Below are 14,118 nucleotides of genomic sequence, written 5' to 3'. Positions count from 1 at the left end.
GAAGATCCCATTCTCATTGTATCAGTGATTAATACTGCACTTTTGATAATTTATTTATACCATAACAAATTTCAGACATTCCCTAGTTTAAATGAAGTACACAGTGATGGCAACATATTTACCAATTGATTATTACTGCCATAATAACTGGCTGTGCAACAAAAGTTTTGATAAGCTTAGATATTACTGTTGTTGATACTAGCAGAAGGATACCTACCACCTTCATATGACTTTCCAACACCCCTTTATTAGAGGTATTAAACTATTTAATCATCGTCGGTGGATCACTGACTAATATTCCCAGTAATAATGTATAGGCTGTAGTTCTATATTTCATAACTGAGTGAAAATTTAACATTGTGTGACTTATTTACATGACATTTGTAGAACATTATGATGAGTTTCCAGTGAAGTCTCAAGTTCAATATAGTGTTTTACAAGGCAGTGATAAATGAACAAGATAGATGTATAGATTAGCTGCTGTTTTCTGGAGGATGTAAGTTTAACAGAAAGAGCTGATAATTCTGAATGGGGTTAGGTAAGTGATTATGAATAGCACTGAGTTGTTGCTTGATTTTCAGTGTTGACTGTCCAACAAAAATGGTATTGCTGATCACTGCAATGTTTTTCATTGCTTTGTTTTTTATCTACCAAAGGCATCACTCAGCTGACCAGCTATGACATTCCTTAGCTAATCTCAAATCCAATATCTGTATTAGCCTGCAGATTTTCCACATCCAAGCACTAATTAAATTGCAGAGCTGAACGAAACCACAGCAGTATGATTGGCATAGCAATAGACACTGGTTGAAACTTGGAATGAGAAACGCAAATACCTCTCACGTAACTGCAAGTTGTGAAGACTCTTGAGCTTATTCAGGAAACTAGGAACATATTGTTAAACTATAAGTACCAGTGAATGCTTTTCGTTGGTGTTTTTGAAGCATTTTTATCTGGGATATGGTGGATCTTCGTTCCTTTCAGAACTCTCTGGCTACTGCTGTTGTCTCCCCTTCAGCCAGTGGCTGTGAACGGAAGTTTATTATTACCCATGGCAATCATGATAAGTGAGCATTGTGACAAGGTTCTGATGCATACGGAGAATGGCAGGCTCAAATGAAATATGACAGGCTCAAATGAAAACTGACAACGTGAGGACTGCTCAGGAGGTGCAATGTGGTATGGAAGATAAATGCAATTATTGAACTGGCTGGCCAGTCCAATATATCATCAACTGAAATATCCTTTGAAGTGCTAAAACTATATTTTGTTTGAGTTCAATTGGATTTTAAGATCAACTGACTGCACACATTTCTTAGATTTCATACATGAAACAGGATGCCCATGGTACCATGGATGTCCATAATGTTCCCATTGATGCAGAAAAATTGGTGCTGCCACAATGGATTAAGAAGGAACATTAAAGCTCAGTACAAGGATAAACGGTGGCAGTTCTGTGGATATATTCACCATCACTCACCATAATGATGTGAAAACGAAGACAATTCTTCCACTCTTATCTCTAAGATCTACAGCATGTTGACACATTGGGAATACCTGACCTTATTGGTACAAGGAGGCTACAATTTGACAAAGGCTATGTGGTTGAAATAATATAAACCTTTCCACAAACAGAAAGGTGGAATGTTAAACAAATGCACAACAAATCCTGATCCCCAATTCCCTCTCTTTGCTGATCAAGAATGACTGCTGATCCCCGCACATTTAAAATTCCTATCCTTGTATTTAAATCACTTTATGTTTTGGACCACCTGTCTAAACTTTCCTTCAGTTCTACAACCTGACGATTTTGAGTTCTCACAACTCTGGCCTCCTTCAATTTCTTTACCTTACCATTGACAACTGTGTTCTTGGCTATCTGAGTCCAACAATCTGGACTGCGCTGCCTAAACCTCTGTCTCTTATTCACTCTTACCTTGTAAGGCTGTAGTTGAAAATTACCTCTTTGACTGGAATTTAATCAGCCTTTCTAATACCTTCTCCATTGGCTTGGTCTCCATTTTTGTCTCAATACTTCAAAGCTGCTGTATAAATTCAAGTTGTTGTTACTATTGTTCACCTCCTTCTGTCAAAGCTCACCGCTCCTGACAATGTCCAACGCCCTCCTGCCCCACTCAAAATTGTTGATCTTCTGCCAATAATGCTCACCACGCCCCGCGCCCCCCTCCTCCCCCCCCCCCCCCCCCCCCCGCCTCACCCCATGCCCAGCATGGCTCCCTGTACTTTCTCCAATGTTCATTGGAAGGTACAGACCACGCTCATAGGCCCAAAATTTTGCCATGTTCATCGCTCCCTCCCACCAATGCTCAATCCCCTCCAGCAATTACACCCCCAGAAAAGCTCGCCCCAGCCCCCCAGCAATACTAACCTCTCCAGCAATGCGAACTCCCCCAGCAATTCTCACCACCCCAAGTAATGCTCACCACCCCCATAACAATTCAACTCCTAGTAATGCTCATCATGCCCCCCATCCAGCAATGCACTCCACCTCATCACCACCCACCACCCCCCCAAGCAAAAGTCACCACACCCCAAGTAATGCTCACATCTCCCAGTAATGCTCACCATCACCAAGTAATTCTCACCATACTACCTCCCAGGCAATGCTCACCATATGGCCGACCCACCCCAATCCTTCGGTCCCCCCATCTCCCCCCATCCCCATCCCTCCCTCCCACCCCTCCATCCTCCAATCCACCCTCCTTGTCCCCCCACCAAATCTCCTCCCATCCTTCTTGTCTCCTCCTCCCCCATCCTTCCATTCCCCCCCATTCTCCCCCCTGCCCAATCCCCCTATGGCCCCAGCAATATTCACCAGCTTCTCCAGCCACCACCTCCCCCCCGCAACCGCCCAACAGCAATGCTGTTCAGTTCATGTCAAGATAAATGGGTGAAGCTTGAAACTTGGCCTCACAATCACATTCACCCTTACATCTCTGCTGGAGCCAGCATCAAAAGCTGCAATGGCTCCAACATAAAATAGTAAGTGGGCAGATTAAGTTGCATTTAGCATCAGACGCACTTTCTTCAATGTTCATTGGAAGGTGCAGGCCACGCTCACAGGCCAGAATTTTACCAGCACACCCACCCAATTCTGGGACTGGTGAGGCTCAGAGAACAGCATTCTCGGGTGGGATCGTACAAACCTTAGACTTTGATTCAGTAGTCACCTCAGATATGAAACATATTGTAACCTTCTGTCATTTAATTTCATATTTGTGCCATTTAATGGTTCAGCAAAACAATAAATCATGAATGCAATTTCATGGTTCCATATTGCAAACTGAATGTTTAAAATAGTGCAGAAGCTAACACTTCTGCAACTATGCTCTATTTCTGCACTTTGTGGTTTTAAAATATGTTGTTCTTTTGATATGTTGTTTCCAGAGTAAAAATGCAGTGGATGCCAAACAAGAGAATTGCTTTTCAGGTGAAAACCTCAGAGAGTTTCTAGATTAAATTGAGTTTTTCAGATAGTCTCCCAATCTGTACCAGCCCTCCAGCAGCAAGTGAATAGTAAAAGGCGACGTGTCTTTAAGCAAAATTTGGAATCCTCAGTAATTTGTTTACTCGCAATTATCTGGTTGCTGTCAGAGGTGTTAGGGGTCAAGCATTATTCACCAATACTCTGTGCAGTTAATGAGTTCAAGTAAGCAATTTAAGCAGCTGAGCTCACTGCATACAGTAAGAGCTGGCTATGATATTGAAGACGTACTCTAGAGCTAGCTGCGCTTCTAGTCAACTGCTTAAGTACAGCTATAATGCTGGTATCTACCCTACAACGTGGAAAATTGTAGAAGTAGGTCCTTTCCACCAAAGACAAATCTGATCCAACAAATCACCACCTCATTAGTCTACTCTCAAACATCAGCAAAGTAACGGAAGCTGTCACTGACAGTGCTAACAAGCAGCATTTACTCACTAATAACCCGCTCAGTTTGAATTCCGCCAGGACCGATCCACTCCAGACCTCATTACAGCCTTGGTCCAAACATGGATAAGAGTTGAATTCCACAGGTGAGGTGAGAGTGACTGCCCTTAACACTGAGGCTGCAAATGACCAAGTGTGACATTCTGGAATCTAGCATAATTGAAGATAAAGGGGATTCAGGGAAAAATCCTCCACAGCTGGAGTCACATCCAACATGAAGGAAAATGGTTATAGTTACTGGAGGCCAATCATCTCAGCTTCAGGAAATCTCTGCAAGAGCTCCTAAGGGCAATGTTCTAGGCTTAGCCATCTTTAGCTGCTTTGTCATTAATCTTCCATCATAAGCCAGAAATGGAGATGTTCACACATGTTCAGTTCTATTTGAAACTCCTCAGATAATGAAGGAGTACATTTCTGCATGCAGCAAGATCTGAACATACAGGCTTGGGCTGACAAGTGGCAATTAACATTCATGCCAAATAACTTCTCGGCAATGATCGACTCCAACAAGAGAGAATCTAACCATTTCCACTTAATGTTAAATGGCACTAACATCCACGAATGTGCCACCATCAACACCCTGGGAGTTCACCATTGACCAGAAACTTAACTGGACATAAATGTCAATAGTAGATCTGCAGCTGGGTATTCTATGGCAAGAGACTCACTCACCTCTGGATTCCAAAAACCTATTCACCATCTAAAAGGTATAAGTTGGAATGCAACAAAATAGCCTAAATTCAGTGCAGCTCCAACAACATTTAAGTAGCTCGACACCATCCAAGATGAGGCAGTCCCCCAACCAGCAACTCATCCACCACTTTAAACATTCACTTCCTTGAAAACCAATCTACAGTGGAAGCAATGTGTACCATATGCAAGATACACTGTAGCTACGTACTGGGGCTCCTTTTACATCACTTTCCAAACCCCTGACTTGTACCACCTAGAGGAACAAGAGTAGCTGGCGCACGAAAAAACCCAAGTTCCCTTCCAGGCCACACAACATCCCGACTTGCAAATATATCAACATCCTTTCACTGTAACCAGGTCAAAATCTAGAACTTCCACCCTAATTGCACCATGGATGTACCTACATTACAAGGACTGCAGCAGTTTAAGAAGGTTATTCATCACCACCTTTTGATTTGGTTTGATTTATTATTGTCACGTATTATTGTACAATGAAAAGTTTTTTTCTGGCCGTTATACAGACAAAGCATACCGTTCATAGAGAAGGAAACAAGAGAGTGCAGATGTAGCAACACAATCATAGCTAGGGTGCAGAGAAAGATCGACTTAATGCAAGGCAGGTCCATTCAAGGTCTGATGGGAGCAGGGGAGAAGCTGTTCTTGAGTCAGTTAGTACGTGGACTCAGACTTTTGTATTTTTTCCCAATGGAAGAAGGTGGAAGAGAGAATGTCTGGGGCACGTGAAGTCTTAAGTATGCTGGCTGCTTTGCTGAGGCAGCAGGAAGCGAAGATAGAGATAAATCAATGGGAGGCTGGTTTGCGCAATGGATTAGGCTATATTTACGACCTTTTGTAGTTGCTTACGGTCTTGGGCAGAACAGGAGCCATACCAAGCTGTGATACAACCAGAAAGAATGCTTTCTATGATGCATCTGTAAAAGTTGGTGAGAGTCATAGCTGACATGCCAAATTTCCTTAGTTTTCTGAGAACGTAGAGGTGTTAGTGGGTTTTCTTACCTATAATGTCAACATGGGGAACCAGGACAGTTTGTTAGTGATCTGGACACTTAAAAACTTTAAGCTTTTGACAGATTTCTACTTTGTCCCTGTTGATATAGACAGGAGCATGTTCTCCAGTACGCTTCCTGAAGTCGATGGCAATCTCCTTTATTTTGTTGACATTAAGGAAGAGATTATTGTCTTTGCACCAGTTCACCAGATCTTCTATCTCATTCTCGTCATTGTTTGAGGTCCAAGCCACTACGGTGGTGTTGTGAGCAAATTTGAAAATTGAGTTGGAGGGGAATTTGGTCACAGTCACACAGTCATAGGTGTATAAGGAGTATACACTGGGGGCTGAGAACACAGTCTTGTGGGGCACCAGTGCTGAGGATGATCATGGAGGAGGTGTTGTTGCCTATCCTTACTGATTGTGGCCTCTGGGTTAGGAAGTTCAGAATGGGAGTGGCACAGTGGTTAACTCTGCTGCTTCATAGCGCCAGGGATCCGAGTTCAATTCCCGCCTTGCCTCACTGTGTGCAGTTTGCACATTTTCCCCATGTCTGCGTGGGTTTCCTCCGGGTACTCCAGTTTCCTCCCATAGTCCAAAGATATGTGGGTTAGGTTGATTAGCAATACTAAATTGATCTAGTGTCAGGGGGACTAGCTAGGGTAAATGTGTGAGTTTACGGGATAGGGCCTGGGTGAGATTGTGACTGGTACAGACTCAATGAGCCAAATGGCCTCCTGCTGTACTGTAGGCTTTCTATGATTCTATCCAGTCACAGAGGGAGGAGCCAAGGCCCAGGCCACACAGTTTGGAGATGAGTTTTGTAAGAATAATGATGTTGAAGGCTGAGCTATAGTCAATAAGTAGGAGTCTGATATAGGTGGCTTTGTTATCTAGGTGTTCCAGGGTTAGCACAGGGCCAGGGTGATGGCATCTGCTGTGGACCTGTTGCGGCACCAGGCGAACCGTAGTGGATCCAGGCAGTCCAGGAGGCTGAAATTGATTCATGCTATGACTAACTTTTCGAAGCACCTCATAATGATGGATGTTAGAGCCACTTGATGATAGTCATTAAGGCACGCTGCTGGGCTTTTCTTTGGTACTGCGATGATGATCATCTTCTTGAAGCAGATAGGGACCTCAGATTGTTGTAAAGGACGTTAAAGATGTCTGTGAATATCCCCGCCAGCTGATCCATGCAGGATCTGAGTGCTCGTCCATGACATCAGGGCCAGTCACTTTCCATGGATTGACCTTCGAGAAGGCCAACCTGACATCTGCAATAGTGACCTCAGATATAGGTTCATTTGGGGCTTCCAGGGCGGAGAGTGTGCCCTCGCTGAACTCTTGTTCAAAATAGCTATAGAATGCATTGAGTTCATTCTATGCTCAATGAATAAGCTGGCGATTTTACATGCCTTCACCTTGTAGCCTGTATTGTCTTGCAGATCTTGCCATAGTCGGCAGGGGTCTGTGTGGCTAGCCTGGGACCTACTCAAAGGACAGTTAGGGATGGACAATAAATGCTAGCATTCAGGATTATGCACTACAGTTGAAATGTCGTCAGTACCCATCTTTGCTGTATTCAGTGCACTCAGGCCAAATACTCTTTCACAAATGGAAAATATTAGATTCATAAGACCACAAGAGATAGGAGCCCATCAAGTCTGCTCCGCCTATCAATTATGGCTGATATGATTTTCACCATATTCTCCTGCCTTTTCCCTGTGACTCTTGAATCCCTTATTGATCAAGAACCTGTCTATTTCTGTCTTAAAGACACACAATAACCTGGTCTCCACAGCCCTCTGTGGCAATGAGTTCCACAGGTTCACCATCCTCTGGCTGAAGAAATTTCTCATCTCAGTTTTAAAGAGCATCCCTTCACTCTAAAGATGTATCCTCGAATTCTAGTCTCTCCTACTAGTGGAAACATCCTGTCCACATCTATTCTATCTAGGCCTCTCAGTATTCTGTACATTTCAATCAGATCCCCTCTCTTGCTTCCAAACTCCATCGAGTACAGGCCTGAACCAGGACTCTCAAATCCCTTTACGCTTCAGATTTCCAAAGCCTTTCCCTATTTAGAAAATAGTCTTCGCCTCTTCTCTTCCTACCGAAGTGCAAAACATTACACTTTTCTGTGTGGTACTCCATCTGCCACTTCTTTGTCCACTCTCCTAGCCTGTCCAAGTCATTCTGCAGCCTCCCCACTTCCTCAACACTACCTGTTCCCCTACATATCTTTGTATCATCCACAAATTTAGCGACCAAGCCCTCAGTTCCATCTTCCAAATCATTAATGTGTATCGTGAAAAGTTGCAGTCCCAACACTGACCTCTGTAGAACATCACTAGTCACCAGCTGCCATCCTGTAAAGGACCCCCTCATCCCTACTCTCTGCCTTCTGTCTGTTAGCCAATCTTCTATCCATGCCAGTATCTTGCCTTTAACCCAATTTGGCCCTTAGCTTATTTAGTAGCCTCCTGTAAGGCAACTTGTCAAAGGCTTTCTGGAAATCCAAACAGATCACTTCCACTGGCTCTCCTTTGTCTGCTACCTCCTCAAAGAATTCTAAAAGATTTATCAGACATGACCTTCCTTTGACAAATCCGTGCTGACTCAGCCCTATGTTATCATGCATTTCCAATTACTTTGCAATTTCATCCTTAATAATGGACGCCAAGATCTTACCCATGACCGAGGTCAGGCTAACTGGCCTATAAATTCCCATCTTCTGCCTCTCTCCCTTCTTAAACCGGATGTTACATTAGTCTTTTTCCAGTCCTCTGGTGCCTTCCCTGACTCCAGTGATTCCTGAAACATCACCAGTAATGTTTCCACAATCTCCTCAGCTATCTCCTTCAGAACACTGGGATATAGTCCATCTGCTCCAGATGATTTATCCATCTTCAGACGTTTCAGCTTCCCTAGTACTTTCTCCTTAACGATGGCCATTACATTTACCTCTGCCCCCTTATTCTTTTGAAGTTCTGGCATGTTGCTGGTGTATTCCACCATGTAGTCTGATACAAAGTACCCATTCAATTTCTCTGCCTTTGTCCCCCATTACTTCTTCTCCAACCTCATTTCCCAGTGGTCCATTCTTGCCTCTTTCTTACTCTTTATATATCTAAAAAAAACTCTTGTAATTTTTTTTATATTACTAGCTAGCTTCCCCTCTATTTCACCTTCTCTACCCTTTTTTTTTTAGTTGTCCTCTGCTTGCTTTTAAAGGCTTCCCAGTACTCCAGCTTCCCACTATTCCTCGCTTCACGGTATGCTCGTTCCAGGGGATGAATTTTTAAGATCCCAAACTTCCAAAGTTGTGTACAGAAAACCTTAAAGAAAAGAGTTTAAGATAATTATTATCTGAATTAATCTTTTTTGTTGGGACTAAAGTTAGTTCTCTCTAAACTTTTGTTTGCATCAAATAATCTTACAAACTTATAAATCTTTTAAAAGCTGTTTTACATTTTCTTCATCATGGCTGCTGGTGCTGGTTGTGGCTTGTTTAGTATTTTAGCTTGCATGAGTGTCATTGTCAACTTCCTTTGTTGTTCAGCTGCATATTTTCCAGCACTAGGCATGGTGGCATAGTGGTTAGCACTGCTGCCACACAGGACCAGGGACCCTGGTTCAATTCTTGGGTTGACTGTCTGTGTGAAGTTTGTACATTCTCTCTGTGTCTGCATGGGTTTCCTCCCACACTCCAAAGATGTGCAGATTAGGTGAATTAACCACACTAAATTGTCCCTTAAGTGTTCCCAGCTGTGTAGGTTAGGGGGTTTAGTGGGGCGACGATGGGGATATGGACTGGCTGCATCGGAAAGTCAGTGCAGACTTGATGGGCTGAACAGCATCTTTCTGCACTGTAGGGATTCTATGATATACCAACTGAATGGCCTCTTTCTGTACTTTAAATTTATAGTAAACAAGATGGTGGGACCCATTAAGCTCCACAGACTAAGATAAAGAATGTAGCATATATGTAGAAATGTTATACAGAGAATTAGTGGCTTTTTGCATGTCTTTGAATTGATGAGAAAGTGACAATGTCATTTCTACACAAAGACTTTTCACACTACTGAGTCAAAGCTTTTATAAGCTTTCACTTTTGCAATAGGGACTTAAATCTTCGGAGGAATTCACTATCTGTTAGGGATTTTTTTAAGTGTGAGCAACATATACCCATCAGAGGAGCCCAGCTGTTAGTTGATAAACAGAGCAAGAAGCTTGATAGTGGGGAAGGACTGAAGCTAATGATATGAGAAGTGTTAAAGCAGGTGCAAGGTCAGGTCACAGTCCTAGCTGATTGGGAACAGCTGTGACTGCATTTTACCTTTGTTGAAACTGGTACACTCGCCAACACAACATGTCATTTTAGTTTGCTTTATGGGTGAATAACTACAATAATGTGTGTGTATATATATATATATTACATACCTACTTATTAATCCAGCGATGATAGGTTGCTGTTGTAATATGAATATGAGAAATTGTGTGTTAGAACCCATGTGTTCTTTTGGTCAGCACAGTGGTTAGCACTGCTGTCACACAGTGCAGTTCAATTCTGGCCTTGGGTGACTGTGTGGAGTTTGTATGTTCTCTCCATGTCTGCATGGGTTTTTTCCAGGTGCTCTGGTTTCCTTCCACAGTCCAAAGATGTGTGGGTTAGGTTGATTGGCCATGCTAAATTGTTCCTTCATGTCGGGGGATTAGCAGGGTAGATTTGTGGGATTATGGCAAAAGTGCCTGGGTGGGATTGTTGTTGATGCAGGCTTGATGGGTCAAATGGCGTCCTTCTGCACTGTAGGGATTCAATGATCTATGACAGAGTGAAGGGGAGGTCCTAGGTAAGATGCTGTTTTGGATAATTAGTGCAGACTTGATGGGCTGAATAACTTCCTTCTGCACTGGATGGAATCTATCGTCACAAAACACGTAAGCAGTTCAATTTGAGAATAATTTATAATTGAGCTGAATTGTGTAATTATATTGAATGTAAAATAAACAAATTTAACTTACATACATCATTTTACATGTTACAATTGAACACTGTCATTCAATTTTTAGAGGTCTACCATCTTAGTCCCAGGAAATCCCTGCCAGAGTTCCTTAGAGTTGTGCCCTAGGCCCAAGCTGCTTCATCAATGACTTTCCTTCCGAAATAAGGTATGAACTGGGGAGCTCGCTGAGGTATGCACAACGTTCAGCTCTACTCATGACTCCTTAAGTATAGAAGCAGTCCATGTTCAAATGCAGCCAGGCCTCGACAATATCCAGGCTTGGGCTGACAAGTAGCAACTAACATTTGCACCACTGCAAATGTCAGGTAATGAACTGAATTGGACTAGCCATATAAATACTAGGGCTACAAGAGCAGGTCAGAAGCTAGGATTTCTGTGGCAAGTAACTCACCTCCTGACTCCCCAGAGTCTATCCACCATCTGCAGGGGTGTCAAGGAATTATTTCCACTTGCCTGAATGAATACAGCTCCATCAACTCTCTGGTGAAACACAGATTGATTGACTGTTGTGAGACACTGCAAGATCTGGTGATGACAGCCATGATGACAGCAATCTTGCACGGTAGCAAGATAAGTTTGCATGACTTTATTCTTTGCCTTCACTTCAGTACTCAGACATTAGTTGGCTTCTATTTGTGAGAGAAGTTGAAACTTCAGCCATGAAATATTCCTTCACAGTTCTGAGTGCAAGTTTTCTCATGGAGTTGACCACCACTTCCACTCTAGTAAAATTGGCATCAGGTTCTGCACAAATTTCTTGCAAAATTGGTGCTGGACTTCTCCATGCTCCTTGACAGTAACCGTAGGCTTTCTGGCGGTCTGCTAATGCACCAAGCATTTCTGTGTGTACATCCATCAGCCTTTCTCTGCCCACATCTGAGTCCTCAGCAGCAGAATCTAGATTAGATCTTGTCCTCTGGCAAGTTGGCATCTGTTGTTCCCTTTCTCCTGCTCTGGCTGCAGACCTCAGAGTCTAGGTTCTCACCACACGCAAAGACTAACTCTTGGCTGAGTGTGTCAGAGCAAGGGATGATGTTTCTTCACTGGCTGTTTCTTCTTCCTCTACCAGTTCTTGTTCCTGCACCACTGCCTAACCATCTGGCAGTTCTTCGATACCTAAAGCAGAAAGGCACAGAAGTTACAGTGCTGGAAGTGGGGATAGTGAAGGTTGCATCCTTAACCATCTGTAGTGTATAATTCAAAAGAGATTGTAGGATTATGGGGAAGTGGGAGTAAATATGAACATAACATTATGATCATATTGTGGTCCTTTTAAGGGCTGCCTCCTCTAGGTTAATACACCTAGACTTGGTTCTCTTGGATACAGCCGACACTGGCACTGGCTGCATTAGGGCAAATCAATGTTGCAAAGGAAGCCTGAACGAAGGACTGTGCACCAAAAGCAAAGGCCTAGGGTGCGGTCTTATCTGTCATTCACGCCACCCCCCTCCCACTGCAGCAAGATCGGAGATTTTGATGGCCAAACAAATCTCCATTCACTACAGTGGGATAGGAAAATCCCACCAGCATGAATAATGGTAGGCTTCTGGCATTACAGTTTGTTTTAGGTGTGAACTTTGAACACCATTTTTCTTCTTATATCATAATGATAGATAATTTCCAGCTTAGAACAAGCATGTTATTACTGGCTGCCATTTGGGAGCTTATGGAGGCATTAGTGCCATTTGAGGAGGCTGTGGTGCAGTGGGTTTTGTCACTGGACTATAATCCAGAGAACAGGGTAATGGTCTGAAGACCCAGGTTCAAATCGCACCACAGCAGATGGTGAAATTTGAATGCAGTTAGGATCTAGAAATCGAATGATGATCATGAAATCATTGTTGATTGTCAAAACAACCCATCTCGTTCACTTAAGTCCTTTAGGGAAGGAAATCTGCCAACCTTACTCAGTCTGGTCTAAATATGACTCCAGAGTCACAGCAATATAGTTGACCCTGAAATGGCCTAGAAAGTCACTCAGTTCAAGGACAATTAAGGAGAGGCAACAAATGCTGGCCTGGCCAGCGACACCCACATCCTATGAATGAGTAAAATGTGTGTTACCATTTTGCTAGGATATTTATGTCATAGCTGTTTGAATTGGTAAATTTTAAAAGAGGAAAAATAACATGTCTGATTGAAGGCAGGGGTTAAAGGAAGTGCTCAGAAACAGGAGAAGCACTAGGGTCCATGTTTTCTCTCCCTAGCTCTGGTAGTGCTGGATGAATTGTCCATTCACAGATCCAGTGTAGACACTGGACTGAGTGACTATAAGAATTCTGTAACTCTGTTGCTAGGTCAGCCAGCCCATTTTTCACATCTAGTTTCAAATATTGTCCATTATTTGCAGCATTAATATTAAAAAAAAGTAGTGATAAAATGCAGTGTTAGTTTGTGTGAGCCCTTTAGGCGATCCCACCATGATTATTCAACAAACCATTTTAACAGCATCATACAATATTGGAAATTTATAAATAACTAATGGAATATTTTATTGTTAACTCTTTGCAGATGTAAATAAACATTAATTCTGGTGACTACCTCATTAGTGTGTTCTGTACATTGTACCATATGTACACAGTGACAATGTACATATTCATATTTGGGGTAAAGATTCAATACTTGCAAGGAAATTGAAAGAAAACCTTTCAGGATTTGTTTCATATTTTCAACCACCTCTTTTCTATAGATAAGACAGACCATCTCTATGCTAAAGCTCACACTGTTTCATTGCTGAAGAACTGTAGAAGGGAAAGAGGAAGGGAGGAGAAGAGTGGACGGTCTCATTCATTTGCTATTGTTTAAGTTCCCTCCCAGACACACTGACACAGCATTCACTCACCTCCCTTAATAATTCAGTATCAGTAGAAGCGCAATTCTAGTTCCCTGGGAGTAGCTCATGTCATAGAATCATCACAGAATCATAGAACCCTATGTTCATGCTGTGAACATAGACAACTGCTCAGTCTGGCCTGGTGCAAAGCTGAGCGATAGTTGCCTCAGGCCTGCTCCAGCCTCATTGCCAACAAACACTCTCCCCTGTTCTGTCATTTTCTGCTTCTTTTCCTTGGCCTCCCTAAAGATGTTGTCAGAAATCATTCATTGCAATTGAAAAATTCCTCCATAATGCACAGTGGGAACAGCCAGAATACCCAGACTCTTACTATACTCCTTATATATTTATGACGATGTGACCAAATTCCGCTCCAACTCCATTTTCAAATTTGCTGATGACACCACCATAGTGGTCAGACCTCAAACAATGACAAACTGGAATACAGGAAGGAGATAGAGAATCTGATGAAGTAGTGTGTTGATTATAATCTCTCCTTCAACATCAGTGAAATAAATGAGATAGTCATCGACTTCAAGAAACAAAGTGGAGGATACTCCCCTGTCTACATCAAAGGTGATGAAATGGAGATAAAGAACAA

The 14,118-nt window shown here is 42.6% G+C and overlaps 1 protein-coding gene and 1 long non-coding RNA gene across 2 annotated transcripts in view; one reads left to right on the top strand and one right to left on the bottom strand.

Annotated features, from left to right (window-relative positions):
• kcnq1.2 (potassium voltage-gated channel, KQT-like subfamily, member 1.2) overlaps nucleotides 1-14,118 on the top strand; it is a 483,492-nt gene that overhangs the window by 449,762 nt on the left and 19,612 nt on the right. The gene's annotated exons all lie outside the window — the stretch shown is intronic.
• The window catches only part of LOC145344146 (uncharacterized), a 132,376-nt gene continuing 128,974 nt past the window's right edge, over nucleotides 10,717-14,118 (bottom strand). Inside the window, exon 4 of the long non-coding RNA XR_013886841.1 lies at nucleotides 10,717-11,800. This is a non-coding gene — a long non-coding RNA (uncharacterized LOC145344146). The remainder of the gene's footprint in view (nucleotides 11,801-14,118) is intronic.

The sequence above is a fragment of the Carcharhinus amblyrhynchos genome, chromosome 6 (assembly GCF_965287045.1).
Source record: "Carcharhinus amblyrhynchos chromosome 6, sCarAmb.v2.hapA, whole genome shotgun sequence".
NCBI classification, from domain to species: Eukaryota; Metazoa; Chordata; class Chondrichthyes; order Carcharhiniformes; family Carcharhinidae; genus Carcharhinus; species Carcharhinus amblyrhynchos.
This window is presented reverse-complemented; position numbering and strand designations above follow the sequence as displayed.